At 43.9% G+C, this 6,000-nt stretch overlaps 1 protein-coding gene across 1 annotated transcript in view; it reads left to right on the top strand.

Moving 5' to 3' along the window:
• Positions 1-4,744: 4,744 nt before the first annotated feature.
• NR4A1 (nuclear receptor subfamily 4 group A member 1) overlaps positions 4,745-6,000 on the top strand; it is an 88,950-nt gene continuing 87,694 nt past the window's right edge. The window contains exon 1 of the mRNA XM_069230528.1: positions 4,745-5,039. The gene's annotated coding sequence lies outside the window, so the exon portion shown is untranslated. The remainder of the gene's footprint in view (positions 5,040-6,000) is intronic.

Raw genomic sequence — 6,000 nt, 5'->3', positions numbered from 1 at the left:
TATATATATATATATGTATATATTTTTGTGTATATACATGATTTACATATATTTGTTGGTTTAAAAAAAAAAAAAATAGAGTTATATTAAATCTACAACCATTTTATTGCAATGTTGTGTATTTTACAATGTTATGGGATGTTGCCTTGCTCTTTCATTGCATTGGGTTGTTGTTCTCATGCACGTAAAAATTGTTGGTACTGACGTCGGCACGTCGGCACGTCGTCGAGGACCTCTTATTGCCTGTATGACGTCAGACGGCGTCGCGTGGGCTAGAGTGACGTCCTCGTCGACGTGCAGAGACTAGGAAGATTTCCGTCGAATGCTGGCGCCATGGGAGTATTCATTAGGTGAGGAATCCACAGGTAGCTAATGTATCCACCAGAAAAGTCGTTACCGAAGGTAAGTAACTCGTTCTTTTGACCCATCAAAGAGATGTTGATAGGTTGAAATGCAGTTTTTAAACAAACACAGTCAAGCTACAATGGTAGCCCTGAAGTCCTGTTTTACACTGTCACTGAGTGCAATTAGGCACTATATTCCGAAACATGGGTCAAGATCAAGCTCGGGGAGGGTGTCCAAGGAAGTCAAAACGTCCATTGGTATAAAACAAGGCTGTGTATTAGCACCACTTCCCTTTAATTTATACACTGCAGACCTTTCCTCAGATCTAGATGGTCAGACCGCACATGCACCCAGCCTTGGTGGTCAGCAAATTTCCAACATGCTGTATGCAGATGACTTGCTGCTGCTCAGTAATACCAGAGTAGGCCTACAAAGATTACTCAACTGTTGAGGGTCATATGCAAAGAACAATGAGCTGGAAATAAATCGCAATAAAACAAAAGTGATCGTCATAAATCGCCAAATTTCCATTTAGCACAAATGGCACCTTAATGGAATGCTAATCAATGAAACCACTGCGTATACATAACTAGGGGTTAAGATAGATGCAAGAGGCACGTACGCGCCCCAAAGGAGGCAATAAACGGAAAAGCTCAGGTCCTCAATCATGCCTCCATAACACTAGCAGGGACTATTCAGGGGCATAATCTCAAACCGCCTGCATCAGTTATGAAGGCTAAGCTATTACCCATCCTTTCGTATGGCACACAAAATTATGATTGGTGCAGAGACTGACCTTCTGGTCAAACTGATGGTAAGATCATACAAGCAAGCTTTTCGCCTACCTAGGCCGGCATTGCCTGCGCAAATCAGACTGCAATTCTCGCTTGTAAGGCAGCCACTTGCTAGGTCTGCGGCATTTATAAAATGCTGTCATAAGCTATGGCAATGCACCGAAGGAACACTGGCAAACCTAGTATGGATGGAAATCAGTCTTGAAAGAAGCAATGTGATTATAAAAAATATCTGGAAAAAAGTATAGAGATGCTTGAGTTGGGTGATCAGTGGGACCTTAACATATCTGGTCCAGCATTCAGGAAAGCAGTAAACACATCCATCAAACTACAAAGTCGGACAGGAGATAAGGAGAAAGTGTCTAAGCGATCTCTAGGGTGGCTGGTTCTAAAATCTTATAAAACCTATAAAGAGTCACTGATCCTGGACGCATCCTACTCCCTGAAGATAAAGCAGAGATTACTGAAGCTAAGATCTGGTGATAGCCCATCTATTGACTTTCAACCAAAGTGGAAGGAAGATATCCTAAGAGGAGACCTGAAATGCCGCTAATGCCATCTGGTTGACGAGACGCTGCTGCATGTTATTTGTATATGTCAAGCCTTGGACTCACAGAGAAGAAGCATACTGAAAAAAGAATTCAGGGCATTTGGGATCAAATCCTGTAGACCAGCCCTAATTGAGTTATTTGACCCAAGGAATATAAATCTGAACATCAGGCTTGTCCCAGTTTCTTGAAATCTTTAAATCACTTATCAGGTGATACAGATGAACAACGAAGAAGGCCCCTGACAAAACCTTTTGCGTAAGTCTGGATATAGCAAGCTAGCTAGCACCCAGCCTGGACCGCTTTTTTAAATCTATGATACTATGACCTGTCGTATTATGATATATATGGTTTTAAGGCTACATATCAGCTCCTTTGCCAAATTTGCATAAGTCTGAACAATGTAAACCAGTTTGGACAGCGCCTTGATATCTTCATTTGTGATAGCTTGGCTAGTCATCTAGTACCCTGATATTCATCTTCAGAATTAAGAGTAGTTCATTTGCACCTTTTGCTTAATTTTGCACATTGTGCATGTTAGTGAATGCACCTATATTGATAATCAGCACTGAATTGTACATGAACTATAGCGGATCATGTGGGGCCCTGATCACCTGCCTCCACGCCAGGCCTTTTAATATCGTCAAGCCTCGCTAGCCTGGATAGCTGTTTAACATTTTGGTGTTCATCTTAAAATTTAAGATCGGCTTGTTTGAATACTTTGCGTAATGTTGCACATTTTATCCTGTAGTGAATGTTTTTAATACTGATAATCTGCACTGTATTGTAAATAGCTAGTTTGGTTTCTTTTTCCTCCTGGAGTTTGTGTTTTTTATTAACTGATAAACAAATCTTACTACTACTACACTGTCACTATACTGGATGGCACAATAGGTGCTGCAGTCCACTAGTAACATTTAACATACAGGCCCTGGGGACATTTTGTACCATATACTAGGAACTTATATGTAACTTGAATATACCTGTTAGGAATATGCCAGTTTGACCAGGCTTAAAGGAGGAGCACAGGCATTTTACTACAGGTTAGAAGGGACAAAGTGCACAGAATTGTAAAACCATCAAAATATAGGGCCCTGTAAAAGGTGAAAGATATAGGGTGACCATGCAGAAAAGGCAGATTTCCTCCAGCTTGCACAGTGAAAATAGCTTTTTTGGGCCAAGTCAGTGTAGGGACGCTGTTATATTGATTTTTTACACGTCTCACTTTTAAATATCATGCAACCTAGAATGTTCGCTACAAGGCCTGCATGTGGAGTCTTATTAATATTAAGAAAGGAAGGCTTTTTTTAGCTGTCAAAGTGGGTTACTTTAACAGATTGTACTGCAGATTTAAACTGCAGTACAACTAGTCAGGCTACAATGGTAGCCTGACTAGTTGTAAGGAAAGCCAGTTTTCCTTGTTGCAGGAGTCAATGACACAAGAAGTGCTGCCTTCCACATGTGACATTTAGCTTCCAGGCCCTGGGTGCATTTTTACCCCATATAGTAGGGACTTATAGTCATGATAAATAAAACAATTAGGAATAGACCAATTCAATCATGTTTACATGGGGAGTGCGGGCACTTTACTGATTAAATGGGGAGAGCAGCCACTTTACTACTGATTAGCAGGGGTAAAGTTCACAGAGTTCCAAAGCTAGCATCAAAAATAGGGTTCATCAAACGTGTCCACGTAGAAAAGGCGGATTTTGTGCAAGTAGGGGTGTAATGTTAGTATTTGAAAATAGTTGCATATTGTAATTATATGTATTTAGTGGTGTCTTATGTTTACATTTGAGTACTTGTTGCACTCTGGACGTCAGTGTTTGTATTGAGCAGTTGTATTTGGCATATGTGCAGCAGCCGCAAATCTCAAGGGGAGGGGCGGGCGAAATGAAATTTTAAAAAAACAAAAATATATATATATTTTTAAAATGTACCTTTCCAACGCAGGCTGCCTTGCTCCTGTTCCCTCTCAATAGGGTTGGTGACCCAGCAGTCCCAAGGCCACCAGCACAGGCACCTGATGCAATCCTGGCGGTGCTGTCTGCTAAACCTAGCATGAGAGCAGCGCTAGGATTGGTCTGAGCGGCTTGGTCTGCTGCTTGGACACTGCATGGGAGTCTGTGCAGTGTCTCCAAACCGCCTGTCACACAGCCAGGTTGTAGAAACTTAAGTGTGCATGTAGAGTTGCCTGGCCAAGAAGACTGGCCAAATACACATGCACACTGAAGTACACTCCCTTGGCCTAGTCCACCCCACCCTGCACATGCTGCTGGCTTAGCAAGGGGGGGGCGACACTCCTTCGCCATTGCGAAGGGGCCGCCACTGCAGGGTTCTCACTCGTGTGTGTTTGTGAGGTGTTATGTTTACATTTGCTAATGTGCTACGATTCTGTAGATCATAGTTTGTGTTCAGTGGGTGTGCATTATTTACATTTAGAAATGTGCTGCAATAAATTTATTTTCTCATTGTAGTTCGAGGAAACTATTATTTACATAAGCATTACAGCGGTACAGGTAAACGATGGCCATGCACGTTTGTTTTGAACTTTATTCCCCAGGCAGCAGTACATGCGCTCTACGGTGGAACAGGGGGCTTTGAGTTAAGGGTCACGGGCAACAGCTCGAGTGTTGTGCAGGCCAGGTAGTGTGCGTTCAGTGCTTCCGGAGAAGCATCCCACAAGGTCGCAATCCATCTTTTCATGGCCTTCCTCTCCGCGTGTTTACCTCGGTGGCTGGATTCTTGAAGGGTGGGGAGGGGGGTGGGGGGAGTACAGGGTAATCCATTCCGGTCCCCATTCTTCTGCGCGGATGAATCTGGCGTGAGTGCGTGTAGTATTTCTCCGAGGAGGGCCCCGGGAGGGGGGACAGTCTCAGTCACACACATACTCTATTCCAGGCCCCGCCGCCTCAGCTGCTATTTTTAGCCCATTGATGCTCTCAGGGATTCCACTGACGTCCATGGAACGCACTATTGACGTCACCGGCTGCTCCGCCCTCCTCCACCCCGCCGGCGGAGGAATCTGCGGGTGGTGGAGTGACTGCACTACGGGGCGTGGATGTGGCGGAGGGATCCGGAACGGACCCATGCTGGGAAAGCTGAGCCCGAGAAGCTCCTTGCCGCCCCCTTACCGGCATTGAGCTCACAACACCCTGTGGTCTGTTTAACGAATCACTCCCCCCACCACGCGCCGTGGTCTCTACCTGGGAATCACCAGCCTCCCCAATCGGTGCACGAGGGAGCCCTGAACACTCCCTCCCCAGCCCTCATTTGATTGCTGGGCGAAGACCCCCCTCCCCTCTCTCCCCCACCCAAGAGCAGCCATGTCACGTTCCGAAGGCGGGGGCAGGTGAGTGAGTTAGTGTACAAGATCTAGGTGTATACATCAAGCCAACGTTTTGAAACAGTTAAGAGAGTTTTGGAGGAGTGCATTCAAGTGAGAAGCCCTTGCAAAAGAGAAAGCTGCAATCAAAGAGCTATGCCTTAAAACAATCTCACTGCCTTAACTTTTAGCATTGGCACATACGTAGGTGGTAGATTTTTAAAGACTGTTATTAATATGTTATTGATATAGTACTCCTTTACCCCTTCTAAGGCTCAAATCACTTTTTCAAACATGCAAACTTTATCAAACTGGGTAGTGGGACATTTTTGGGGAAAAAACACCGTCGGGCTATATTGACCCCATTGGCTTTTGTTGAAACACTTAAAATAAGGCAATTTTTGGCTTTACAAATTGGGAGCTTTCCCCTTGAATAATTGGGTCTGTTTGCGTGTCTGCTTTTTGAACTGTTACTGAGCCACTCTGTATTATAGTTATAGTGCTTCGTACTCTATGAGCTTGTAAAACACAATGCAGAGTTCCCAAGTTACCTAGTTCCATGCATGAGAGGCTAATCAAGTCCATGTTTTTTCACTGTTTGCTTGGATTTTTAGTACTCGTTAACCTAGTATGAAAACATGAGTACAAACCACCAAGTCTAAAGAAAATTCCTGGGCTACTTAAATGTGATATTGTGAAACTAAAGAGCTCTGGTCCCAGTCTGCAAAAGGTTCTTAGGTGCCCTTCAAAATGCAAGGTTGAAAGGGTGTTGGTTCTAGTTAGAGCTGTAGGAACTGTGCTGGGTGAGGTGCATGAGTTTGAGATGTTGTGTAATCATAGCGCATAGAGCACCTCTGTGGATAATCATGCATAGTGGAATCGTGTCACTACAAGGAATGTGAGAAATTAGTAGGTTGTATATATCACCTGGTGCTACTTCTGATTGTCTCTCTCTTGGTGTTATGCTTCAGGAAATAACCAGATTTTT

This window comes from Pleurodeles waltl, chromosome 4_2 (assembly GCF_031143425.1).
Source record: "Pleurodeles waltl isolate 20211129_DDA chromosome 4_2, aPleWal1.hap1.20221129, whole genome shotgun sequence".
Classification (NCBI taxonomy): Eukaryota; Metazoa; Chordata; class Amphibia; order Caudata; family Salamandridae; genus Pleurodeles; species Pleurodeles waltl.
This window is presented reverse-complemented; position numbering and strand designations above follow the sequence as displayed.